This window comes from Cynoglossus semilaevis, chromosome 7 (assembly GCF_000523025.1).
Source record: "Cynoglossus semilaevis isolate Cse_v1.0 chromosome 7, Cse_v1.0, whole genome shotgun sequence".
Lineage (NCBI taxonomy): Eukaryota > Metazoa > Chordata > Actinopteri > Pleuronectiformes > Cynoglossidae > Cynoglossus > Cynoglossus semilaevis.
The window spans coordinates 3,336,171-3,347,723 of NC_024313.1; the positions used below are offsets into that span (position 1 = coordinate 3,336,171).

An 11,553-nucleotide genomic window follows, 5' to 3' on the forward strand; every position below is an offset into this window, starting at 1 on the left:
CCCCCACCAAACCACCCCCCCCCCCTCCCTCTTTTTTTTTTTTTTTTTTCACCTCTAAGCCAAAAGATTCCACTTCCTCTTGGAAGACATAATAGGTGTGTGTGTGTGTGTGTGTGTGTGCAATAAAGATCTGTGAGAGCATTCCTGATGTCAACATTACCTTTCTACCCACAGGCTGTTTTTATGAGCAGGCACACACATGTGCAACTTTTTTTTTTTCAACTTGTGCGTAATCGTTGGCCCGTCAGGCCACTTTACGTGTCGTTGGTTAGCGACTGCGTCTGTGTTGTGCGTCGTGGTCTTTCCGTCTGGCTTTATTGGAATCTTTGCTGTTTGCGTTTCTGTCTCCCGTCTGTGACTGCTGATGTTTCTGTCTGTCTGTGTGTGTGTTTTCGAGCCGAATAAAGCGCACCATTGATAAGAACAAGTTCTTCTTGTTAACGTATCAGTCAAGTTGGTCCTGAGCCAGCACTGAAGTCCCAGGGGCGTATTTCTCTACAACCCCCCGCTATGACATGGCAGTTACTATGTCGCAGCCCCCTCTCTCTCACACACACACACAGCTAGATAGCTTGGGAACGTAACATGTGTTAACACTCTCTCTCTCCGAGAGATACATCGAAGAGGACGTAGAGCAGCGTTTGGTCCTACGTCCCTCCAGCCCAACTCCTCCGCCGCTGCTCTTCTAAAACGCTTCCATGTGCACTCTCTGCATTCCAACGGAGGCATTTGGAGACTCACCCCAAAGATACCTGATACTCAGGGGAAAGAAGATAGTCATGAGAAATACCTGCTAGCTTCTAGAGTTTTAAATAACAAGAGGGGGATTTTTGCCATTTTCTTGGTTCCTTTTTCTTTTCTTTTTTTTTTTTTTTTTGCACATGTGCCAGCTATTGTTTGCCTCCTGTAATACACCGGTGAGAGGGGGGGGGGAGCCAAGGTTGTTTTATGACAGTCGTAATCACCAGCCCTGGCGGCTGCATGGGGGCATCATCTCCGATCGGGCCAGCGTGGGGGCACACCGTGTTGTCAAATAAAAATGTCTGCATGAAGGTCAGCGGGAGAACAAAGAGGTGCAGTGTAGAGAGAATAAATAGCTACTAAAGCCCCATGTCCCAGTGCGTCTCGTAACCACCGCGGGCCGATGTGAACGTCTGTCTGAGTGCTTACTGTCTGTCAGCGGGGACTATTGCAGCAAATCCGCGCGCACAGTTACTCACATCCAAACGACACACCGGTGGTTTAGAGTGACGCGTGTGCTTGTAGGCAATTTCCCACAATGCAACCTGAACATGGTCTTTAGTTGGAGATCAGAAATGTAATTTAAAAACAAAATATAGATGGATGGATGGATAGATAGATAGGTAGATAGATGGATGGATAGATAGATGGATAGATAGATAGGTAGATAGATGGATGGATGGAGGGATGGGTGGATGGATGGATGGATGCATGGATGGATAGATAGATGGATAGATAGATAGGTAGATAGATGGATGGATAGATGGATAGATGGATAGATAGATGGATGATAGATAGATAGATAGAACGTACTGTTCACCACCAATGATTTAGCACCCCCCCCCCCCCCCCCCCCCCCCCCCCCCCCCCCCCCCCCCCCCCCCCCCCCCCCCCCCCCCCCCCCCCCCCCTCGATCCCGACTATCGCCGATCCCGACTATCGCGAGGATATTTAATAAGTCTGAAGGGCACAAAAACTCACTTCAAGCCCGCAGCAACTGTCATTTTCACACGGCTCAGACGGGGATCACAGCGGTGTCACCGCCAAAGCATGCCTTCCATTATCGCGGCTGTTTAAAACGCTTTATCTCCTTAAGCTAATGCGAGGCGACAAATCCAAAAGGGCTCAGACAAAGAAGGGTTAGTTCTTACAAATGGAATTGTTCCCACAGGCAAACCACATAATATTCATATCAAACCTGATACATCTACCACTCAGATTTAGAACCGTGCAATCAGGGGCTCTGCCAAGTCAGTGAATACACCCCGATCGGTCAGACGATAACTGGGCGGTAACGGGGGCACGGGGGGCTTCGACAGAGTCTGGAGAGATGGTTAGCTATCAGACCATGGCCTGTTAAAACTCCTCTGTGTTCCAGAAACCCTTGGAATACTTTTCAGCAGAACAACCGAACAACCTCAAAAGGGATACAAAGTTCACGCTACTGTGTCTTTAATAGAAAATGTTGAAAGGGATTTTTATTGTTAGTTTTTTTTCTTCAATTCTTCTGTTTGTATATATATATTTATATATATATTTATATATATATATAATATATAGGGGGGGGGTATTAGCCATATGTGTTTCATTTACAAGCTCATGCCTCAATTAATTTGGGCAGGGTGGCAGGCGCCAGGGTTGGGCTCCGAGCCAGCGAGGAAAAGAGGACGAGCGATCCGTTGCACGGTGAGGGATGAGCAATGGAAACGCGATCCCTCTGATTTGATACCACGCATTATTGCTCCATCTCATTCCCCTTCGACTTCCTTCCTTGCTTCTTCCTGTCCTCCTCCCAAAGCTTTTTGTTCTCCTTGTTTCTTCAAAATGGAACATTAAGAGGAGGCCAACAAAGGCCCCGAACAAGGCTCCTTGAATCACCAGGCTTACCAGAAGCAAGCGCAGAGGAGCTGTTATTCTCATGAAGGCTTCCACCTAGAGAAGCCCCCAGGTTGTTTTGTGAGACGGTTCCCAAACTAGGACGGCGCGCTGTGTTAGTAAGTGAAAGCAAAGAGGAAGGAGGGGGGGGGGGGGGGGAGGGGGAAAAAAAAAAAAAAACCACAGTGACCAGATGGAACCGCAGATTGTTTTAAAGGGGCTACTGCCTCAGCAAAACCATATGGAGCAAAAATGCAATTTATCGAAAAATCTTTTCTTTTTTTTTTTTTTTTTTTTTTTTAACGACTTGGTGAGCCGCGCCGCGGGGTCTGTGCGTAGGACAGATAAAGGAGGAACTCTGTCAACATGTGAAGGGGAAGGGAAAACACGCAGGTGCTGCTCCTGCATCTGCATGACTGCGGGGCACGGTGTTGTGGGAACTTTTGTCTTGACTCGTCGAGCTGCACACGCAGACCAGGAGCTCAGAGACGCAGGCCAGACTGCGCCGCCATAAAGCGTAAAGTTACGACCAAACCCTGCCAAGGCTAATGGTGTGATTGTTACAAAAGAAATAACCTGTGAATTACTGATGATGATGATGATGAATTAGCCGGAGGAGTTACGTACATATTGCAACGCGGATATTTAATTACGACGCTAACTAGGACCAGGGCTAGCGGTAGCGTTAAATTACGCACGTGGCCTGACGACGTAATTATAACATTTTTAAGTCTGTTTAGTGAGCCTGTTTCACCTTGCCGCTGATGTCATCTGGATTTATCCAAATGCCTTGCCTGTGCATCTGGGGGGATTTTTTTCACATTAAAGAGACAAAGAGAGGGCTGAAAGGATTATGGGAACTCTTTCAAACGTTGTTCACAGTGTATTCATGCAGACATACTGCCAGCTAAAATGTCTCTGCGCTTCCAGAGGCAATTAAAAATATCCTCAAGGAGCGAAGATTTGCGTCGTTTTTTTTTTTAATCTGAGAGTGAAGAACACGGGAGTGTAATTTGAAGGAGAATAAGAAAACCCTTCATGACTCCTTCTTGCCCTGCCCTGTGTGTCAACTGAAGAATGCACCCATGCTGAAACTGTAGTGTTTCTGATTGGACCGAAGCAATCAACGCAAATCTTTAAAATTGTAATTATCGGTAACCTTCCTCGTCGGTGTAGAAATGAAGAAATAATAAATCAGCTGTGAGTGGGAGCTGTCAGAGAGGGAAAGTTCAGAGGGGACTTGGTGTTTGGGCGTTTGGGGGAGGGGGGGTTAGTTAATTAGTTTGAAGGGAAAGCTTGAACGTAAACACATCACATCACTCCTGAACAGGAAGGGGCTTTGAATAGCTGTCTGTCGCAGCTGTGGGGGTCCTGGTCAAATCAAGATGGTGGACGGTCGCACAGATTAGCCCCAGGACGGGGGCAATTGTCTGGACGACGTCAGTCGCACTTTATAATTTGTATGTATCGCTTCGATTATAATATAAGAGGATCTCTAGATTCAGAATCGAGTTTTCATTTTCATTTTCATTTTCAACGCAATGTCATAGACACTAAATCATATCAAGTATTTTTTGGTTAGCGTTAGCTCGACCCTAGCAGGATCGGCTCGATATTGGTGAAAATTGTACGATCGAGTTAACAGAAAATTTAGAGCAAACGTCAATTTTCAACTCGACCCAGAAACACTGTGATCCGTCTCTATAAAACATCCCCCAAATTTAAAAAAAAAAAACTAATATTGAGGTTTTGTAGAGAAACAGTTTTTGTCAATTTGAGTTCTTGCTAATTTTGACCTTCGCTCTAAAATTGGTTAAAGTTATTAAGCCGTTAAGCAAACATTATTTATTTTTCTCACTGGCTACAAATTTAAATTAATCATTGTTGTAGTTTTGCCTGGGCTGTTGGTGATTTGTTTTTATAACTTAGCACGACCTCCACGATCCATTTAGAAAAGAAAACCTCTAATAAAAAAAAAAAAAAAAAAAAAAGAGAAAAAAAAAAAAAAACAAAAAAAAAACGTGGGGTTTTTTTATTTTGTTTTTATAAAAACCGCTCCGGCGGGCTTATCAGCAAAGTACAAAGAAATGTCAACAAGCGCGAAGGAATCATTTTTTTTAAACATTTACTTTGTTCTTGATTATGTGGTCGGGGGGGGAAGAAAGGTGGGGATTCACCTTGTGACCCCTCGGCGATGGGTCTGCCGTGTTTGGGTTCTTTGAAATGTGACTGCTCAGCAGAATAACACGGCGAACAATAACCGTTTTAGTAGAACAATAATTAGTGGTTAGGCTGTCGTTCCACGGTGTTTACCTACAGTGTGTGAGAGCGCCGGTACGCCCGGTGTCGGCGTGATCGCTTGTTGACGACTGTTGCTCTGCCCTTCACACTTCCACCGATTAAACAGTCAAAACATACCTTCCTGATAGAAAGGAGGAGTCGCCATAGTGATCCGCCGCGATGAGATCGGAATCAGGATCTGGGTATATGTTTGTTCAGTGGTTGCTTTAATGACTCAAGGATCTACAGTATTTGTACAGTTTATCCTGGGAGGCAGGAACGGCCCTGATCCCCCTCTCCGCCTCCCCCGCGTCCACCCACCCAGAAGACTTCCTCTTTGCTCGAGTCAGGAGGGGAAATTTAGCCCAGATGTGACTTCAAACAAAAGAAAAGCTGCAGGGATTGGAGGTGGGATCAGGCCCATCTTTTGTGTGACCCCTTAGCCCTTCTTCTTCTTCTTCTTCTTCTTCTTCCTAACATCTGTCTATTTTTCTCTTTTTCTGCTCCGTGTTTGATGATCCCTTGTAAGTTGCTGTCTCACGGGCCCTCTTACTTTTCCGCTGCGAGACAGCACAGCTGTTTTTGACCCGTTGGAGCAGTGTCGTTTTTACTTTCTGCAGCACGCTCACGAAGCAAAAAAAAAAAAAAAAAATTAAAAATTATAATGCAGGCTCTCGGTTTATCAAAAATGTAAATGATTAATAAACCGTAGTAGTCTTCTAAAGTACTTAACTACTTTGCAGTTTTCTAACGTGTATTTGGTCATTAGCTGGAGGATTTTTTTTTTAAATAATTTAATTTAATTTAATTTTGTTCTCGATTAAAATAGCCACCGACTGCCATTTTATAATTTATATTTTTTTTTAAATAATCCCAAGCAAGTGTTTTATTGACATACTATTTATAAAAAAAAATATTATAAATCACACGTTGATGTATGTATCATTTATGTGTTTAAAATGTTTTAATAAATGTAGATAGAAAATGGATCAAAATAAAAAAACAACATATATGTACATATATGAATATTATATAGACATTTGAAGACAAAAGATTAAAGATTATGAATGTATATGTAATGTATGTGGACAAACGCACACCTACATATATATTCACATATATATATGGATTAGTCAATAAGGTTCATCTGTGAAGTGTCAACTAACCAGTGATATCCTAAAAAAAAAAAAAAAAACAATGATTAATGCTGATGTCGTTTGGCTCAGTTTCCTGTCTTCTGGTTGAGCAACTTTTACTTGGAACAAAACTGTTCTTCATGATGTCATAGTTGGGGTTTTTTTTGGATGGCGTCAACTTGTTCTTAAATCTTATTGGCTGTCGTGGTTTGACTCATCAACAGGCCGCCGTCAGCTCCACATCACTGGATGGCAACAGAATTTTTTAACTAGCGCTGTATTGCGAATAGTAGTATCTTGTAGAACCTGTTGCCAGGCAGATTTTTTTGTTGTTGCGCAAAACTAATTAGTGTGAACGAGGCTTGCATCATGGCCTAGAAGTAACGTTGGAAGAGGAGACTGTTTTTTATCACGGTCCTTGCGGTCGATCTTCAGGAGACTGTGATTATCACGATCGATTCCGCGCTCCAAAAATTCATCTCCAGAGCAGTCGAGTCGGTTTCCTCCAGACCGCATCGACAGACAGCGGCGAAAATGGAGCAAAAGTTGCTGCGTCTTTGAAAATTCTGGGAAGCTAGGAGTAAAAAAACGGTTTCATCTCTTCTTTTTTTTTTTCGTTTTTGGAACCTGTGAGACTGAGAGGAATGTAATGATGATGAATGAGTGCAACAACAGGACTGCACTGACCACAATATACTTAAAGGGGTGTATTAACTGTCACGGCCTGATGGGGTTAAATAAAGAAAGACCTTCCCAGGGTGGATTGCTCCTGTAAGCTGCTCCTATTTTTCATCGTGGCGAGCAGCACGTGTCAGCACAAAATGGCCACCACATATCTTAACAATTGCTAAGCAGTCGTCAAAGGCGTTCAATCTCCCGGTGACACTGGCAGCCACATGTCACAGACGACAATAATCCACAATCCCCTCTCTTCCTGTCCTCTTTTTTTTCGAGCCGTTTCGACTCTCTTCTCTTCCCTCTGTCTGTGTTTTCCTCTGCACTCCGTCCCCCCCCCCTCCTCTCTTTTTGCCATCTCCCTCTCTCTCCCCTGCATCCCTCCCTCAGCAGAACTACAGGGGCTTGCTTGTTGTCAAGTCGGTGTTTTTATAGCCTGGCATTAGCACAGGGCAGCATTCAGTCAGGACCCGGCATTCACTTTAGCTTCCACTATAATTCACATGCTCATGCGAGAGCTCACTCCTCTCAGCCCTGCTGACAAAACGACCCTGATTGAGTGTTACGGAGTTTGTTTTTTTTTGTTTGTTTTTTTTTTTTTTCTGACAGCTCAAACAAGCAGTTTACAATTCCTTAAAAAGTGGCGCAAGGTCTCGCAGAAAGTTTTGCGTGTGGAAAATGCCGAAATTCCTGAGTCAAAAAAAAATCCCTTTAACATAGGACGCCGTGTAGTTAAATAATAATCATAATCTCTTGACTTTTATTTTCATTTTTGTTGCGCGTGAACGCCCCCTCAGACTGCGCTGCTTTTGCTTCACCGTCTGTCAATCACGATATGAGAAAACGCAATGAATAAAATACAAATCTGAACGTATGAATTCTTTGGCCTGGCGTTGGCTGAGGAGATGTTGCAGTCCACCGACCGACTCGCCTCCTCACTTCACTCCTTGAGTGAAATCCACTGCATGCCCTCATGCCCTGTGGAAATGCCCCCCCCATCTCTTACGGGAGCCGCGCCGTACTAGATGCACGTAGATTAATAATCGACTGGGGTAAATATAATTACACTGCCTTAGAAATTAATGAAGGCATTGATCGCCCCCCCCCACCACCACCACCACCCACTTTACACATAATGAGCATATTTTTCTTTAAGCCACTGGAGTCTCAGATGATAGGTCTGATTACATCACGCTTTGACGCTTTGCAATATAAAGTATAAGAGAAGTCCCATCAGAGAAGTTGTCGGCACTTTGAAGTCCCTTCAGGTGTCCGGATTTAAACGCGATAAGCTAATGATGTCTCCGGGGGACTGGGATGAATTCATCCGAGGGAAAACACATATCTGCATATCTAAATTGTCTTTTTTTTTTTTTTTTTTTCTTCCCTTCTCGGCGCCCCCCCTGCGTACGCCGGGGTTTGTAGCCTTGGACGGCGGTTGATGGACACGGGGTGGGCTTTGATGTGCTCTGGGGTCATGTGTCTCCGCTGTGCTTATCAAAAGTACAAAAGTATGTGGAGTAAATAGGCCACACCAGAAAACCCTGGGAAGGTCTCTGAGCCAAACAGAGCCGGGGAATTTCCTCCTGGGGAGAGTGTAAACTGAAGTACTTCTCTGCAGTTACACAATGTAACTTTAACAACTTTAACAACACGTTTTTTAAAATACTTGAAGATTTTTTTAAGTACTTTAGGCCGGGGTGTCATTAATTTCCACCAGGGGGCTACATCAGCAATACAGTTCCCCTTGAAGGCCCGGTTGTAAATGGAACACTGTATAGATCAGGGGTCCCCAACCCCTGGTCCGCGGACCAGTACCAGTCCATAGGTCATTTGGTACCGGGCCGTAGTGGGACACAGTTAAAAAATATACCTACATTTGACTAATTTACTTCATTCAAAGAAAATCCTGTTATATTTATTTACTTACTTTAAATATGTTATAACAATATTTTAAACTGGTATAGATGTAACTACTCCATAACAGACTAATCCATGTTTCTGCAATTGATTATTATTTGATTGATTATAAAAACTTTTAATTTTTTAGGTTAATAAACTCTGCTGCATGGGCCTCACAAAACTGCTTGGCGGTCCGCATTTGGCCCCCGGGCCTTGAGTTTGACACGTATGCTTTAGGCTTTCCTTGAAAATGCAGTAAAAAAGCAGGTTAAGCATCAACTTTCCGAAAAAGAAAAAAAAAAAAAAAAAAAGTTAACTTACAGCCTTGAAAAGTAAAGCAAACAATGTCTTTAGATAAGTTGACCTTAAGTTGATGACTCGGCTTACACATTAGTCCTGCTATCTGAGGTGAGATAACAAAGCAGGTAAAAGGCAGGACCGACAAAATGGTCGAAAGTTCATCCTACTGCAAAAATCTACACACGGGGGAGAGGATGTTAGAAAAAAAAACTAGCATTATAGTAGTAAAATATACTACAAAAATATACTATAGCATCACAACAAAAAAAGCGGCTAATGCTGTTAGCTAACTGCTAATGCTAATAATAATAAACTTTTTCTTTTACAGTTTCCAGTGAGCAAAAAAAAAATCAATAATTATTAGATCCATGTTTACATGCTTATTCAAGTTGATTATATCTAATTCAATGTTTCATATGTTGCTACTGTACTACATTTTCATTTCATGAATTAGAGAAATAGACGTTTCGCTGACGGAGGTTCGAAAAAATAAATGCACCCACACTTGCCATTTCACATTTCGCTTGCTTGACAACAGCGAGGAAATGGAATTAACACACACGGAATAACAGCGTGAGTAGGTTTGCCTATGGCCAGCTCTTGTAGCCATTGAAGTGTCTGTCATCTGTCCTCATTTGTATGCCAGGAAAAGACATTCCATAATGCTGCAGCAACCAGAAACAACACAAAAAAAACAAAACAAAAAAAAAGAGCGCACAACAGCAAAACATGTCCATCAAGGAGACAATAAAAATAGGCTGTTTCCTCTAAATTTGCCCAATCAATAATTCATGCGTCGCACACAGACTTGATTTATGACGGAATTAAATATTGTGGACTGGCCCCCTTCGCGACTGCCGTCCATCTCGGGAAGTGGCGGCTGTAATTAAAGCAGATAAGGCAAACACGGAGCGACCAAATCACCTCATGGAGGAGACCTGAGATGTAACGCAGCGGACGGCCCGATTGGAGGAAAAAGGGCAGTGGCGGTGATATAAAAGGGGCGCTGCATAATTTATAAGAAAAAAAGTTTTCAATTGAAGGGAGGAGGTCAGCAGAAGTCAAAGAGGCTCGTAAAAAACGAAGGCCGAGAACAAAGAGCGGAGCGTGCACCTGCCGACCTGTGGGACCCCGTGACTCCCGCGGTTTCGGCTGTAAAGTCACGGCGAGCACAGAACATGACAGTTTTAGTGTTGCTCTGGACACGCCTGGAACATAATCACTACACAGTCAGTAGTTTAAGGAATATTACCTTTGTGTTTGAGGGAGTTTCATTTGGTGAACATATATAAATATATATATATATATATAGTACACATATGTACTTACTACTTTGCAAAAAGGTCTGTCTTTAATAATCCCACCTTTGTAGCTAGACTCAGTGCAAACGGCATTCACCGCGAACAGAAGTATATGTATGAGTATATGTACATGCTGTTTACAAACGTATACACACATATATATATTTATATTGATAAATCCTATAAATACTATATATATGTTTGTATATGTATACAGTACATTACTTTTTTTTATTTTTTTTAAGAGATACTATTAACTACCTATATTATTAAATACTCAACTGTACTGTACTGTATTCAACAAAGACCGGGTCGTGACCCTCAGATGGATCGCAAGATTTTTTTTTTTTTTGGGTCATCTTGCATCATGTTCCCCTGGTGTTTATGAATAACGTCTATTGACTTGAGTCGAAACACTGCATTATACAGTAGATCATTGTTTCCCAAAGACTGGGTCGCGACCCTCTGTTGGGTCGCAAGAGATTTTTTTGGGTCGTCTCGCATCATGTTTACCAGGAGTTTACGAATAATGTCTATTGACTTGGGTCGCAAAGGTTTGAGAGTTTTAAAATATGGGTCTCTTAGTCACTGATTTGTTTTTTTCTTTTTTCCGAATAATTAAGGTTTAACTAAGATACAGAAACGTTAGCTTATAGCTAAACATTTCGGAAATATTGAATCACTTGTGAATTATTTTTTTGTTTAACGCTTAAAAATATGTACAAAAATCTATATAGTTGCACTGGCAGAGAGACTCTCCCTCTCTCTCTCTACCTCACACACACAGTAAACGCGAGAGAGAGAGAGAGAGAGAGAGAGAGAGAGCACAAAAGAAACCAGCTAACGCACACGGCAAGTAAAGCAGTGAAAATCAATTACAAATAAGCCTATTAGTCTGTGCGTGAGGTCACAGCAATATGATTATCGAAGTGCCCGAGGATGTACAAGCACGTGTGTGCCAGGGTGTCTGCGCGTGCACGTGCGCACTCGTGGGCAGAGCAGGCAGACGGCTCCCCTGCTGAATCAGTGGGGCTGTTGGTGCGCAGCAGCAGCAGCAGCAGCAGCAGTGAAGAAAAAAAAAAAAAAAACCCCAGTCAGATGGAATGACTTTGGCAGTCAGGGTGCGTTCAAATGCCTCAAATTACTGCTGGAGAATACGGGAATAAGCTCCTCACCCGGGGCTAATTACGTAGCAGTAATTAAAAAAATAAAAAAATTGAAAAAAAAAAAAAAAAGTAAGAAAAGCTCTTTTTTGTCAAAAGCAGCATGCTAACACCGCTGCTAACAGCATCTCAGGGCACGTCTGAAGAATATTCCAGAGCTGATAAAAGCCGTTAATAAGG

At 42.7% G+C, this 11,553-nt stretch overlaps 1 protein-coding gene across 2 annotated transcripts in view; it reads left to right on the plus strand.

Moving 5' to 3' along the window:
• flrt2 (fibronectin leucine rich transmembrane protein 2) overlaps positions 1 to 11,553 on the plus strand; it is a 51,508-nt gene that overhangs the window by 29,465 nt on the left and 10,490 nt on the right. The window lies entirely within an intron of this gene.